The sequence below is a fragment of the Phascolarctos cinereus genome, unplaced genomic scaffold (genome assembly GCF_003287225.1).
Source record: "Phascolarctos cinereus isolate Bilbo 61053 unplaced genomic scaffold, phaCin_HiC Scaffold_5;HRSCAF=322, whole genome shotgun sequence".
Lineage (NCBI taxonomy): Eukaryota > Metazoa > Chordata > Mammalia > Diprotodontia > Phascolarctidae > Phascolarctos > Phascolarctos cinereus.
The window spans coordinates 5,275,961-5,292,353 of record NW_027555958.1 but is presented as its reverse complement, the minus strand read 5'-3'; the positions used below and the strand labels follow the sequence as shown (position 1 = coordinate 5,292,353).

At 38.9% G+C, this 16,393-nt stretch overlaps 1 long non-coding RNA gene across 2 annotated transcripts; it reads right to left on the bottom strand.

Annotated features, from left to right (window-relative positions):
* Nucleotides 1–879: 879 nt before the first annotated feature.
* Nucleotides 880–15,746, bottom strand: LOC144457883 (uncharacterized). Of its 2 annotated transcripts, XR_013487478.1 has the most exons (4): nt 15,498–15,746; nt 12,586–12,842; nt 4,613–4,758; nt 880–1,844 (listed from the first exon to the last, which is right to left on the bottom strand). It is a non-coding gene; the product is annotated as an uncharacterized LOC144457883 (long non-coding RNA). The 2 variants fall into 2 exon arrangements; XR_013487477.1 differs by lacking the exon at nt 880–1,844 and having other exon boundaries at nt 4,324–4,758.
* Between the last annotated feature and the right edge of the window lie 647 nt (nt 15,747–16,393).

Genomic DNA, 16,393 nt, shown 5'->3' with positions numbered 1-16,393 from the left:
GGAAGATCACTTTGGTAGCTGGGGGGAACGACTGAGCTGGAGACAGACTGGAGGGGTAGATAGATGAGTTAGAAACCTATTGCATTAGTCTAAGAAAGAGGTGGTAAGAATTGAAACCAGTATAGGGAGTGAAAGGAGAGGGGGGAAAGATGTGAGAGGTGTTAGGGAAGCAGAAACTACTAGACATGGCTGGTGATTGGATGTTAACCAAATTGATCCACATTTGGAAAGACAAGTTGCTTTTTCCTTCCTGGTAATTTTTAGACCAATTAATTACTTCAACAACAACTAGCTCAGTTCAAAGAAAAACAGAGTGCTGGTTTCATGCATATAGGTAAACTAGATATCTTGGATTAATTGTTTCATGTTCTTTCTATTTTTTTAAAGGTACACGGATTCAGCTTTTAGAGACTCCAATGGCTTGCTGGCCAAAGCTGGTTGATTTTCAAGGTTGTGTTTATCATGATATCTCTCACAAAGGAGACTAGCTCAGAAAACAAAGCTTGCAGGAATCATGGCTTTCCTTGGATTGAATAAAATAAGCCATGATACCTAAAAGAACACTGAGCTAAGTTAGAAGATATTTGTTCAATTCTCAGTCCTGCCACTAACTAGCCACGTGACCTTGATCAAGCAACTCAACCCTTCTGGGCCCTTATTTATATGAAGGACTTGGCCCTTTCCATCTCTCACTATAAGAATCAACCACCCTAGCAGCCTAACATAACTTTCTAAACTAAGGGTTTTTTAAAGTCAATTGCACTTGATATGAGCCATGAAATTCAAGAGAAATACATGTTAACAGGAACCAGATGAAATTAAGGAAGGCCTGCCTAGAAGAAAGTCAGGTTTCCGAATATGTGGGATAGGGAAAGGACGACCTCTGATGTCATTGTTACGGGGAAGCGCTGGGTGAGGAATTTTTCTCTACCAAAGTAGGTCAGCATATTGGAATACAGTCACAGAGGGTTGCCTACAGCACTGAGAGGTTAATTGACTTACACAGGGTTACACAACCAGTATGTGCCTGATGTGCTATGTGAACCCAGATTTCCTTTGCTCTGAGATCACCTCACTACTCACTGTCTACCCTACCCCTCCACAAATACAGGTTAATCAAATAGGACACAAAGGTTTGGTCAATACAGTTCTTTGAAATTTATAAACAGGATCCCGGTGGGAAACATATTTCCATATTCCCATGGGTGTGGCATTATTGTGTTCCATGAATGTAAAATCAGACAAATCACCTTTTTTATGATGAGAGGGCCAAGTAAACAGAGATGTGTCATCAGGGATACATCTTATACAATAGAGGAAATTGTCAGGCGTCTCCAAAATGTCATTTGAAGGACACTAAAGAACTCGACTGGCTCCCAATACTTCCCGTCCTGGACTGAATTGGTACTTGAAATACAAGGACATAAAGTAACCATCACGGGACATTTTAAAGGAATGCCATGCTTGGAGATGCCCTGGCCTTGGCTCTAATCTCTTCCTCAACTTCTTAATATCAAGCTAGGAAATGAGGCATTGTGACCTCATATGGATGCTTGCTGCTTTTTCCTTGTGCTAAATGAATATAAGAGAGGAAAAGGAGGAAGACATGCTCATTGTCAATCACCTTTCTGCATTCCGGCATCACTGGTCATTTGAGTTTTTATTCTGTCTCTGGATCTGTAACACATAGCACAGTTCTGCCTGGCACATAGTAGGTAATAAATGAATGACAGTTGATTGACTGATGTATCAACCAATATCGAGTAGATTAACGGGTTTCGTTGATTGTGTCCATCACTGGCGGATCCGACAAAGAGTGACAGATAAGGAATGCCGCGACACTCCTGAAAAGCAGAAAGAAAGCGTGGGCGTGCTATGGCTACACGCATGGCCAAAAAAAGCCGTTTCAGGTATTAACGACGGCTAACAACTGCGTAGTCCTTTAATATTTACTTATCAGCTCTTTACTGGTATGATGCCATGAGATCCACACCATAAGCCTGTAACAGAAGTACTATACTCTATTACCTTTATTTTCCAATTCAGAAAACTGAGGCACAAAGAAGTTAGGTGACTTATCCAGGATCACAAAGCTAGTAAATGTTAAAAGTGGAATTCAAATCCAGGCCTCCCTGACTTAAGATGCAGCCTTCTTTCCACTGCTCCAGAGGGTCTCAACTTATCATGGGTTTTCTATCTGAATTGGTAGGCAATTTCATATCCTAAGTAACTAAGTAAATTAGTTTCGAGGCTTGCTAATAGTTATATGTTTATGTATAATATTAGGTCCTTGTAATATGTTTTTTAGGATGACATGGAGATGATATTCTTCTGAGGGGTGAAGAATTGAGATAAGGATTCAAAAAAAAAAAAGACAAAGATCTAAAAGTTTTCTAATTAAATCAAGCTGTAAATTTATGTATATGATTGGCTTCCAGGTGTTTCTAATGAGAAATGCAGTCTCTGAGTATGTTTTAGTAATAATTTTTCAACATTGGATTAAAGATTTTACATATAAAATTGCATGATAATTGTGGAGAGGGTGAAATTATTTTCCTATTTGAAGTATTAATCTGATAATTTTAAAAGAAAAAATGACCTGTTTTACAAGTCAGCCCCTCATAGACTCTCTTTAAGACTCTTCCTTTGGCTTATTGTCATCAAGGTCCATATCAGTTACAGGGTTTAGGTAAAGACAGAAACAGCAAGTGGTATGTAAAAACTGAATTTCTCTGAAGTTTCAGGCAAATTATAGGTTCCTAATTTAATGGGTTTTTTATTATAACTTTGTTGTTAATAAGGTCAGAACCCTAAAGTTTGAGCTGAGTTTTGCCACATGATCTAGTTATTAGAAAAGAAAAGTTTGGAGGTTGTACTAAATTGTATTGAGTTGTGTTACTGGCAGATTTTGGCAAAAATTACCTAGGAATCTCTGCAAATAACTTGGAACCAGGGAAACAAGTCCATTTAGGATGAGTCCCCTTCAGAGCTGCCTTGAAAACAAGGCCTATTCCAGAATGTCCAAGAGATACTTCCAAGCACCAGATGACTATATGGGGCATCTGGGATCCAAGATGAAATGTACTGACTAACTGGGCATTTGAATTGGGTTACTAGGATACAAGGAGACATGGTGTTAGTTAATATGATCATAACTGTATCACTTTGACTTTTTGTTTCATTGTATCTATGTTTGCTGAATTTTCTTAGTTTCGTGATGTGAATTTCCCTTCTAAAATTAGTTCATGGTTTTAGACATTCTTACTATGATGTGGGCTATAATTAATAAATCTTGTTTTCCTTACGTTAATCAGAAGAAACTGTTACCAGTATTTATAAAATTCAACAACTGATGGTAGAGACATAACTGTCCATTATAGCTGACCTCTGGTGGAACCCCTTTTCTTGGTTCACTTGTTTCAGGGAAATGGCCTGATTGCTACCCTTAGTAAATGCGCTCTTTTTGCCTTCTGTCTTATTTGTTTTTTCAACTTTTCCTTAGTTGCTGTGGTAAAGCTTGTTTCTAAACTTGTTCCAGAAAAGCTTATGTTAGTGCCAATGATTATGTTAAAAAAAATCTTATTCAATTAGTTTATTGATAAGTGATCTGTGGGAGACATGTCTACCATCTCTTAAAGGGGGAATTGAGAAGACAAATTGATTCTGATTCCATTTTGTAATTTATTCTATTTTGTATCACCACCAACATTTTTATAACTACCTAAAGTCACATTCTTTTGTCTTTAAGTTCAATTCAGAAATTGGCAGGTTCAGAAGTTTAGTCTTCCTCTGTAAGTTTAAAAGTTCAGTATTCCTGTTAGAACACTTAAATTAAAAGCTTTCTATCTTAAGTTTAAGAGTTCATATTCCCTACAAATCACTTTTAATTGAAGAAAACCTGTTATCTCTACACTACTGGCTGTCCTTGGACAATTAGTGGGAACGTGTTATCTCTTAGGTTAAGAAGTTTAGCTTTTTTGTGAAATACTCCACTTCAAGGAAGTCTGTTATCTCTGTTCCACTAACAATATGGACTCTATGAATCAACCTCTCCTTTCAAATAAAACCATAGAATTAAATAAAATTAGCTTATTTCTCATGATCTCCACTGTAAGTATTCCCTTATATCAAATCATATTCAGTTCAACAAACATGTATTACACATTTACTGTGTGTAGGTCTCTGTACTGGACTTTGATTGAACCAGATGACCACTGAGGTCTTTTCCAGCTCTAAATTTATTACCCTAAAGCCACAATGATGACAACTTTAAATATCAACCAGATTTTGATTTTTTGAAAATCTTTATTAATAAAGCATGAACTTGTCCTCTCTTTTGGTGAATATAAAACCATCAGAATACGTGATTGTTAGAAGTATCCATCACACAGTTTCACCTGACTGTTCATTTGTTCATTTGTTCTTACATTTTTTTATGTTGTGCTAAAATATTTGTATGTTTCTAATTACAATGTTATAATCATTGGGTATTTTGTTTCCAGGATGTGGTTTCTTCTGTCTTCATTAGTTCAGACAATTCTTCTAGTGGTTTTCTGAAATTTTCTATCAATCATTCCTTATAGAATAATAACATTCCATGGCTTTTACATACCACAGTCTGTGTAGTTCTTCTATGTTCAAGTACATTTTTTGCTTCCAGGTTTTTGTTATCACAAATCTTCCTGAATATTTTTGTACATATGGGTCTTTTTCTGCTGTCATTAGCTTCCATCTGGTACAGTCCTAGTACTGGGAGCTCTAGGTCAAATAATAAAAACAATGTAGTAACTTTTCTGCTTAATTAAAATAATTTGTTTTCCAGAATGATCAGACCCATTCATGACTCTACCAGTGAACATATCTGTCTTCCCACAGCCATTGCAGAATTGATTTTTAAAAATCATCTTTGTTAAATTGTTGAGAGTTAGTTATGCCTTAAGGTTGTTTTAATTTGCATTTCTCTATTATTTATGATTTCTGTAGAACTTTCCAGATGGTTGCTAACAACACTTTTTACATTAAAAAAAACCCCTACATTTATTCACATATTTTACAGGTCTCCCTTATTTAACAAAGATTTGCCCAGTTGATCCTTGAATTTCATGAATTATGTCAAATGAAATAAGTTCCTTGCCAAGGAACATCATCCCCTAGACTGACAGAATTCATATTCATTATGAGATCCCCTACTCCTGCTATTATCTACAGCTCCCCTATTCCATACAGGAGGAATTCAGCTGATGCTAAAGTAGGTTTTGGTGAGTGAGTTGAGATGGGAGTGAATTGAGTAGCATGGCTTGGAGCCCCTGAAGAAATGACAATGTGGGCCAGAGACTCACCGATCAGGAGAGCAGACCTCAAGATGGAGTCCTCCAAAGGAGAGCAGGGCAACTAGGGTAGAGGTAAGGGGGAGTTCAAGCAGGCCTACGACAGCATGAGGGGCAAGTAACTGGTCTCAAGAAGTTTACAAAGTAATAATAGCTCACAATTATACAGTGTTTTAAGGATTGCAAAACACTTTACAAAAATTATCTGATTTAAGCCTCATAACTTCTCTGTGAGGTTGGTGTTATTGTTATCATCACCATTTTACAGATGAGGAAAGTTAGGCTTGCAGTATTTGAATGACATGCCTGGGGTCCTTTCTCATAGTGTGTGAGAGATAGGCTTCAAAGCTAGGTCTTCCTAATTCCAAGTACTGCACTCTAGCTGCTATGTTTAAGACCCACCCCATTCTCACTTCAACCTACCTTTCTAGCCTTATTTCACATTGCTCCTCACACACTATATTCAAATCAAATAGAATACTTTTTTGTCCCTTCAATATGCCAACTCCCATGCCAATGCATTTGCACATCAATTGACTTCTTCCTCATCATGCCTTTTAGAGACCTTTTATTCCTTTAACACTCAACTCTTGTGCCATCTCCTTTCTACTGTCTTCCCGAATTCCTAGTTTCCTAATTCCTAATGTCTTCCCAAGTTCCCTTCCCCCACCTACAAAGTATCCTCTCTTCCTATAGTGAACATCTAATGCCTGTTCAGAATACATCAGCTTGTTTGGCTCAAGTGACTCTACCACCACATGGAGATGCTAGAGATAGTGGTTCCAGGGTCTTCCCAAAGATAATGATGTCATCAAGGCACATCAACACTGACAGGTAGTTCATTGTCCCTGACTATTTTTTCCATTGGTCCTTGGAAAGTAGCAAATTTGCCAGTTTCTCCCTATGGGAAAGGTGCAGCAGTCAAGCAAGCTGAGCACACTACACGAGGCAAGCTCCCAGTAGAACCTTCAACTGTCCTATAGTACTTTGTTTTAATCTCTCCTTTGTCCTGATTGCTTCTCATCTTATTTTAATCTCGTAATACAATGGCCCATGGCCATGTTGTAAACTCCCAGCAGAATCTAAGCTTCTTGAGGGTAAGCATTATGCACTGTTTTGCTTTTCTCTCCCAACATCCAATACAGTCTTTTGTGCACAGTAGGTACTATATCCATGCATTCTGTGCTTGAAACTAGTAAAAACCTCTGCTACATTGCTAAAGAATCAGGACCCACAGCTTTCTTTTGTTTTGTTTTGTTTTGCAATGGGACAGTATGCAAAGCAGGCTTAGACAGACTAACCATCCCCTGCCTCCAAGACCCCATATTCCTTTAATCTTCACAGCTGAAGACAAAAGCCTACACAGTGCCATGGCACAAGACTGGAACTAAGGCTGTCCATGATTGGGACACTATATTGACCCAATGCCCTGGTTCTAATAACGGTGTTCTTGGTTTGTTTCCATGACAAAGCCTTGTCTTTTGACCCCAGCTCTTGTAACTGAAGCCTTTCTTGATCCCTTCTAGCTGGGATTTCAACCCAGGCTCCTGACTATAGAGCCAGTCCTCATTCCTGTGCCCCTCCTTGCAGGCTACCACCTCAAGACCCATTCCTAGTGATTGACTGTCTGCTACTTTCTCTTCATTCCTAATTACCTAGATTTTCTCCTATGACAACAGGATGATAGAATAGTGTCTTAGAGCTGGAAGCAAGAACTCAGTGATCAAAATTATAGATTATAAAATGTAATCTTTGAGGTCTGAGGCTTCTTCACAGAACAAGGGAAAGAATTGCTCTCCCACTTTCTGCAGGGGGTTGGTCAAGTTCCCTAAACTTGTGATCTCAGTTTCTGCCTCTGTAAAATGAGTATATTGTACTACATGACTTCAACATCCCTTTCAGCTCTAATTCTATCAATGTGGCATCTTTGAGATACTAGCCTAAGCCTAGGTTAGGCAGAGCCTTTTAGCCAAAGAAAGCAGGACCTGCTTTATGGACAGGCTGCCTTTTCTATGATGCCCTGGCCTAGCACTCTTAACTGATTAAAAGATGTGACCCAAATGAAAGCCCATTGCTTTCCATTTTAATCAGGAGCTTGATTGTCTTTGATTATATATAGGAAACATCATGGTGCAGCCAAAAGAATGCTGTATTTGGAATCAGAGGCCTGGGCTTCCCCATTCTGCCACTGCTTCCTATGTAACCTTGGGCAATTCACTCAACTTCTCTGACCCTCAGTTCCTTCTTTTGTGAAATGAGAGATTTAAAAAGGTAGACTCTGAGGTCTCTTCTAGCCCTAAATCCTTGTAATGAGAGGACAGGGAAATGAGGGTACAATCCTTCAGGCATGTCCTGCCAGTTATCAATCCATGTGGATAATTGATAAGGCTGCTTTTAGGCATACACAGTGGAGGGGCTGTTTTCTCTACATCACAGCATGGATTTCCTATTGTCTTAATCATGGTAATGAAAAGCATTTTAATTGGCCACTGAGCTGGAGGTAAGTGTATAGACAAAATATTTACAGGCAGCCTCTCTCTTTGATGTGACGTTTCAGTGAGGAAGAACTTCTGTGGTTGGAGAGGGCCATTCAGTCCTATATCCTACCAAACCTTTCTGTGTATATGAATGCATTACACCTCTACTTTTATTGTTTCCAGATCATAGATGAATGGATATCAAAGTTGGAATAGACCAGTAAGAACCTTGTGGTCGTCAGAAGGTGGGAAGAATCGTCGGAGTTCTAGTGATGGGAGTTGGTATAAGAGTCTGTTGGTAGTCTGAATCACTGAGTCCACTGAAAGGCCAGCAGAACAGCCAAGGCTTGCTTGACGAAGTCCCTTGAGAAGCTGGTGTAGCTAATTAAGGAAGGAACTCATTTGTGGCTACGGCATGCAAACAAGTGAACTTGGGAAAGACTCCCTAAAGGGAGAAAATGACTCCCAGAGCCAGAGTATCCCGTCACCTCGTAGGGATTGGGCAACTTTCAATAACAGTCACTTCAAATTTTAGCCTACTACCCCCAAAGCTGAAGCAGGGTCTAGAGGGGAAAGCATGCTCCCATTTGAGGGGATGTAGTTATACTTAGGTCCTTGCCATACTTTCTTAGCCAATAACTCCCTGTACCAAGCTATTTGATATTCATTGCTACATTGATATTAAGGACATACTGCTTAATTGTGTCAGGAAGAACACTGGATGGGGGCCAGTAAGTAATAGTACCAACAACACTTACAGTCTTTCAGGGTGACCCCAGGGTGACCTTAAGAAGATCAGTAGTCAGTCACTGGACAGCTAGGTGGTGCTACAGTGCAGAGAGCATTGGGCTTGGAATAAAGAAGATCCATCTTCATGAGTTCAAATCTGGTGTCAGACACTCACTAGCCATGAGGCCCTGGACAAGTTACTTTACCTTGTTTGACTCAGTTCTTCTATAAAATGAGCTAGAGAAGGACATGGCAAATCCCTCCAGTATGTTTGCCAAGACAGCCCCAAATGGGGTCACAAAGAGTCAGACATGACTGAAACGACATAACAACAACAATGAAAGGTCAGCCACTCCTTGGGGCCCCAATCTTTCAGTGTGAGTGGTGGTTGGTAGATGATTCCAGAGCCTGTAGTCTGGGAAGGGAGCCTGTCTCTGATTATTAAATAACCATGCCACAAAAGCAAAAGCTTAAATTGGGAGGGACCGGAGAGATCTCTTAGTCACATGCTAGAGACAATCCAAAAGTGTACAGCTCCAGGGCTTAAAGTGGCAGCGACATTTTCAGATGTCTTTTGGACATCTCTTATACTGTTATTCTTGGATTTCTATGTAGGTTCCCTGACTGGGATCTCTGAATTCTTCCAAGCCTCAGGTCTTACCTTGACTACCACTGACCCTTTCTCCTTCATTCTTGGTGACTGGTTCCCACCCATCTGCTTCCTGACCTCATCTTCCTGGTACTCTGATGACAATCAATTATGTGACCCTAAAGCAGGCTCCTAGCTGCCTGTTGGATCATTCAAGTGCTTGCTATGGACTGGCTCTGTCTTAGGTCTTGGGGATCCAAATACAAAAATGAGCCTGTTCCTTCCCTCAAGGAGCTTACATTCTGGCAGAGGATCAGACATTCATTCAACAACCATTTGTCAAGTGCTCAAGAAGCTTGCCTTGAAGGAGCTCATGTTCTACTGGGGAAGAGAAAGGAAAGAAACAAACTTTAATTAAGTGCCTACAACAAACCAGGCACTGTGTTAAGTGGTTTACAAATATTCTTATTGATCCTCAAAATAACCCTAAGGGTTAGGTACTTTTATGATCCCCATTTTAGAGGTGAAGAAGATGAGGCAAACAAAAGTTCAATGACTTACCTAGGATCACACAACCAGTAAGTGTCTGAATTTGGATTTTAACTCAGATCTTCCTGACTCCAAGTCCAGTACTCTACTCTCTGAGTCACTTAACTACCAAAACAAACAACATGTCCGGGTATAGGTAAATTCAAAATCTGTAAAAATAATTTCATGAAGGAGAGAATGCTAAGATAGAGGTGGAGGAAAAGAGGATGCCATGAAGAAGTGGCATTGATCTATGCTTTGAAGGAAACTTAGGAGGTAGGAGTGAGGAAGGAAAGTGTTCTAGGTATGGGAAACCACTAAATCACATTTACATGGATTCAATTACTTCCTCAGAATTTTTTTATCTATTTTTTTAGGCAATTGGGGTTAAGTGACTTGTCCAGGGTCACACAGCTAGTAAATGTCTGGTCTGAGACTGAATTTTGAATTAAGGCCCTCCTGACTCCAGGGCCAGTGCTCTATCCACTGCACCACCTAGCTGTCCACAACTTCCCTGGAATTTTAAAAGTAATCCTAGCTTCTCAGCTTTAATATAACCCTTCTTAGTCTTCCCTCTAGACAGCAAAGTGTTTTTGATATATTTAAGACAAAGGAGAAAGTAATGGTGGGAACTTAGGCCCCAGAATGATAGGAGGAATATTTTAGGGCTCGAAGGCCTTTCAAGGGACCCCTTAAATATCACTACATAGGAAGAAGCCAGATGACTAGACCAGCCATTTAGTGGATGATCTAGGCCTTGCAACTAGGTGTTAGCCTAATAATGTCCCTATAGTTGGGGATAAAGGAATGGTTTGGAAGGAAAAGGACTCAATATATTTCCCCTTTTCCTTGACACCAACACTTTGGTGGGAAACTTCTGATCATTAGCACTAAGAAATCAGAAATATGAGTAATAAGTAGAATTAACAGAAAAGTAGGATTTTCCCCTTTGATTTCAATACAACCTTCGAAGCAATTATATCTCTGTCAGAAGCATTGGAGATCTCCAAGAAGGAGCTGAAAGACCATTTGTCAGAAATGTTGTTAAAGAGACTCTTGCTTAAGTATGAGTTATAATACACTGTCGTGAAGTCCCACCTAACCCAGAAATTCTGTGAATGAAACCCTGCCTGGCAATGTTCTCTTTACACTAAAATTAGCCATAAAGGAAGAAAGCAAGCCTCCTCTGAACAGTGAGCTCTCCAAGGTGGAAAATGGTTTAATTATCATGTAATGGCTTTATTAGGAATAAAGACAAAACATTCATTTGATAAAGTTATTCTAGAAACAGGAGTCTTCTTTCTATGAGCTGTGGAATCCTCCAATTCTTCAAACACCAGTTTAAATGTATTCTACCCACAACTCGTGTCCACTTTTCCTTTAAAAAAAAAAGAGAGGAGAGAAGGTCTTGGAGGCAGACGTTTTATCACGAAATGTAAATTATTAATGAGTCACTGTGGTGAGTTAGAAAAAGCCTTTAGTTTGGAGTTAGAGCTCCTAGATTAGAATCTGACTCAGCCACTTGCAACTTGTGTGACCTTGGGCACTTTGGACTCTATTTCTATCAGCTGCCAAAGGAAGAGGTTATATTGATGATATACAAGGTGCTTCCCAGTTCTAAAAATATGAAAATCAATCAAGAAGCAATATTTAAGTGTCTACTGTGTGCAAGCCCCTATGCTAAGAACTGAGAGTACAAAGACAGAAGTAAAATAGGTTCTTTTCTAAAGAGGCTTGTATTTGGAGGAGGGGAGAATCCCATGTATGTAAAAAAAAAATTGGCATGTCTACTAGGTAATTTGGAAGAAAAGAACCACTAGCCACTCATATTCTCCAGACTCTAGAATCAATGGAAAGAAGAGTAATTTTAGAGTCTGGACTCTGAGTTTAAATACTGCCTCTAATGCTTACAGGTGTGTAAACTCAAACTAGCAATGTACCCTCCCTAGTCCTCAGTTACTACCTGTAAAATGAGAGGTTGGACCAGATGGCCTCTGAGGTCCTTTATAACAACTCTACATCTATCAGTCTATCATTCTTCTAGCCTCAGTTTCCTCATCTGTAAAATGAGTGAGATGGATTAGATGGGATTATTAAAATAACTGGGGAATTTCCCAAAGGCAATCCAGCCCACTCTCCTGTTCCTATTGAGTTCTGAGCCCAGCTCAACGCCCATTTGCAGTGTTTTTCTAAGATATATTAACAGATGGATCAGTTCCATTTGCTGTCTCTATCATGTCATTTCCAGACACTTTACCTCTAGGATAATATTCATCTACCCAGGCAAGAAATGGAGTGCTATAACCATCAAAGACTCGTAGTTGAGAGAAATGGAAAAACAGGTAGTAAATGAGAAAATATGCAGGAGAAGGGATATAAGGAGAATATATATAACATATATATGCATACTATATATATATATTATATATATATATATATATATATATATAATGTGTATGTGTGTATGATTGGCAGAGATGTGGAAGGACATGGGAAAGAGGTGCTTATGATGAATAGACATGGAAGGTTGCAATCTACATTGTTGGATGAAGCACTCACATTATTGAGACTGGTGCCTATATCCAGCACCTAACACAGTGTCTGGCACATAGGAGGCACTCAAAAAATGTTTGTTGATTTATCACAGATCTATTGATGGAAGAGTATTAGAATATTGTGATAATAATTTTTTTCCCCAATGCCTACGTTACATAAAAGGGATTTGAGATGATAGGTACGTTAAGGCAATAATATCCTTAGTGACATCAACTAGGAGTAGTGTATTGATTGGTTATCATTGTTGTTATTATTACTATCATCATCTCTGTCATCATTACAGGGCCACTAATTTCACTGGGTTAGGTAGATCCCAGAAAGGCTCTCTCCTCTACCAATTCAAGTCTACATCTCTGCAATTATAGTCTTAGAAATTTACCTGTAGCATTGAGAGGTTAAGTAACTTGTCATCACAGCCAGCATCTGTCAGAGGCAAGACTTGATGCAAGGTTTTCATGACTCCAAGGTTGGTTCTCAATCCATTTGCCATATTACTTCTCAGAATGGTTGTTGTGGGCTTGAGTGACATATCCATTCATTCATATGTTCAAAAATGTTGTAAATGCCTCTAGTGTCCAAAGCATTTTTGTTGATCTGGAACTAAAACTTGGTCCTTGCCTTCAAATAAGTTTCAGTCTAGTGGAGAAGATAAAGCATATGCATGAATGATTGTGGCCCTATGCTTAATGCAAGAGGAGAGGGGGAAAAAAAAACTATGGAGGTTTGGAGATATTACTTCCATCTGAAAAACTGGAAATGATTCCCACATTTGCACAATGAGGTTGTATTTGAATGAGCGCTAAGTAATTTCTGGCCACGATGCATCTTCAAGTAAAGTCTCTTGTCTGCTGATATCCAGGAAGAACATGTTATGAATAAAAAGACTTATATGAGACATCCTCAAAAGCAATCTTTCTCTTCTTTTATTGTCCTTTATGTTGCTTTTCAGAAAATGGACTTTTTATTATTGTTTCACTCTTCTGGGCACTTAATGGAATTCAGGAAGTTGTCACATATTGGATAGGTACCCGGCCTCAGAGTGAGTTCAACTCTCACCTATGACATATTAAGACCCTATACATGTCACTTGACTTCTTAATGCCTCCCAAGCAACTTTCTAAGTCTACCATTTGTAAAGCACTTGCCAATTTGCAGTGGTAGATAGAGTTTCCTAACTAGGAGTTCTCTGTACCAATGATACCATAGGTCTGGTACAAAAATAATAATAAATAGGTACAGGTGACAGGATGGAGTTAATGGGTTTCCTAACATGCCTGTGTTGCTACTGTGTAGTCACTTATTGAGGAAGAATCGGGTCCAAAAGGTTCCTGATGGCTACAGTATTAGATGATCAAATTGGCTTTTAGAAAACAGCCAGCGTTGTGTTCAGTGGCATGTTCATCTCTACTTTACCACTCTACAGACATGCCACAAGAAGTAGGTAGCACAAATTGCTGAGATATTCATAAAAAAAATGTTCATTGTTTCAGAGCTCTCTTTGGACTATTGGATCAAAGTGTTTTCTTCTAAAAAGTAATTTTCAGCTTTCAAATGCAAAATTTAACATTAAAGAATAAATATTATATGGATTTAATATTTTTAATGTGGTTGCCTCAGTGGGAATTTTATTTTCTCTGATAATGCCCTATAAAGATTCCAGATAAAGCAATGAATTCTATTTTTGTAGAACAAATGTGCTGAGATCATTTCTTTATAACCAGTATTTTCTGGTTATTAATTAGATTTCCGTTCCTTTTTTAGAAAGGGTTTCCTTTCATCTCAGTAGGAAGGCAAATTTTATTTTTAGAATACAGCTGGACAAAAGCTTCATCATTAGAACTTTACAAAAAGCAACTTTATCACTGAATTTTGCTTCCATTTAAACAAGAAAGGTCAATTTATAATTTGTGGTATTACACACACACACAAACAGGAGTTTTGGCATGTATTTATATGATATATATGTAAAATATGTAGGGCACACCATAGATAGACAGACAGACAGATAGATAGAGACATAGATAGATATTTTTTGGTTTTCAAAAAGAGTTATTTCAACATAGTAGTCAAGGAGTCACATTTTACAAGTCATAGGATCATAGATTTAGAGCTGGAAGAAACTTTTGAAGTCAACAAACTCCTCAATTTATAAATGAGGAAACTGAGGCCAAGAAAAGTCAAGTGATGTCAGAAAGTAACAGACAGGAGGTGAAAAAGTAGGATTTGAACCTATTTTAACCAAAACAAGTGTACTTTCCACTCTACTTTAAATGCAGTTCCTCTGGGATTGAAGACTTGACAAGGTCAATATGGCAATCTCTTACTATAGCCCTGCTTATTTGGCATCTCATCTTTTAACCATCTTGTTTTATTTTCCTTTTCCAATCCAGAATCAAAAATTATCTGACTCTATAGTCCCATTCATTTATTGTTCCATACACAAATTGTAGAGCACAATGTAGTATAGTGGTTAGATTCTGTTGTCCTAGTAAAACAGTCTTAACACTTCAGCTGCATTATGGGTGCATGTGTTTATATGTGTACATAATAAAGAAACTGTGTGACATGATGCTTTATTTCACAACATCTCCATCTATGCCACATGGTTCCTTTGCCCTTCCTCACTTTGACCAGCCATTGAAACTTATGTAAGTGTAGCAGATCCCTTTGAATTTTACACCTGCCCCCAATCTCCTCTGGATTCTGCCAGCCTGGCCAGCTCTTCCAACACTCAGAGTATAAAGTACTAGGTTGTGAGGTGATATCCACGAAGGTTTATAATTCTGATATTTTCCAACTCAACTTAACACTCATCATGTTCCTCTAATGGCACCACCTGGCCCCATTGGTTTCGTGAAATGAGGTGAGATAATGAAAATAATTCCAGGAGAGCAAAGTAGGGACTGAAGCAGGCCATGATCAAACAATGCCCCTACTGCTTTTGGTTTGTACAGAGCTAGTGAAAAGAGAAATTTCACTTTCTCCACTTCTCTGGGCTCCAATTAAACACTAGCACTAGATATAAGGAGTGGGCTCTGATTAGTGCTAAAAATGCAATTAAATAAATATCTTTGGAAAGTTCCATTACATCTAGTAAACTTAGACTATTCAATATAAAGATACAATCTAAATCATAGTGGTAATGGCCCCTTTAATGAGTCTTCTTCCAATCTGCTGAGATATGTGCTGGGTGAATTCTAGCCACTTTCTTCAAACCATCAAAATTCAGTGAAAGTATCAAAAGTGTAACGGTCCTCATTACTTCAGGAGGGCTGCCTGGGTCATACTCACCTGCACCTGCAGTCTTCGGGCGTCCCCGGAAAACGAAGGAGTGGAGTCAAAAGAGAGGTACAGTTTCAAAAGGTTTATTCAGCCGTTCTCTCAAGCAGGAAAGCAACTCAGCAGCTACCCTCCTCGCTACTGCTACTACTACCACTGCTGGTCCTGTCTTCAGCGTTTTATATCTTTTACTCAAGGGAACATACCCCAATGTAACAGTGAACAAAGCAACACGGTTTACATATCTTTACCAATAGGCAACACCGAGCATCTTTCCCATGCGAATAACAATCAAAGTATCCACAAGAACAGTTCTTTGCACCATTATCTTGACTGTGTCCTTCTCCCGCGCTGTTCCCGTAAAACACCATGTACTTTTCTTTCCCGGAATGTTCCCGATACTTGATACATGAACTAACAATACTTGATACATAAGTTAGCAATACTGGATATCTCTTTGTCCTAGAGCTGACTGTGCTTGAGCTAGCAACATTGTTTTATAGTTTGAGCTTGCCTAGTATCAGAATTCTGCTGATTAGGGAATGCAAGGTCCATGGACGGAGAACCAGCCAGGATATTCTGCACATGTACTAACACCCGAGAGGGGCCTTCACCCATCAGTGAAGTTTCATGAACAGCCTGTGGTCCTCAATGTCCTACCGGTCCCCACGCAAAAGTATAAAATGGTGAGGACAACTTTATGTTTCACATAGATCCAGAAAACCAGAATGACATTTAGCTCAGAGAGTATAAAGGATTTAGATTTGGACAAGTGGGAATTTGTAATATAGCCAAAGCAAAAAAATGTGCTGCCATCCTTACCTTGGCCATCAACTACATCCTCTTCCTCCCCTTCATTATGATCATTTGTTAACTACATTCAGGAAAACATAGGAATTGGTCTGTGA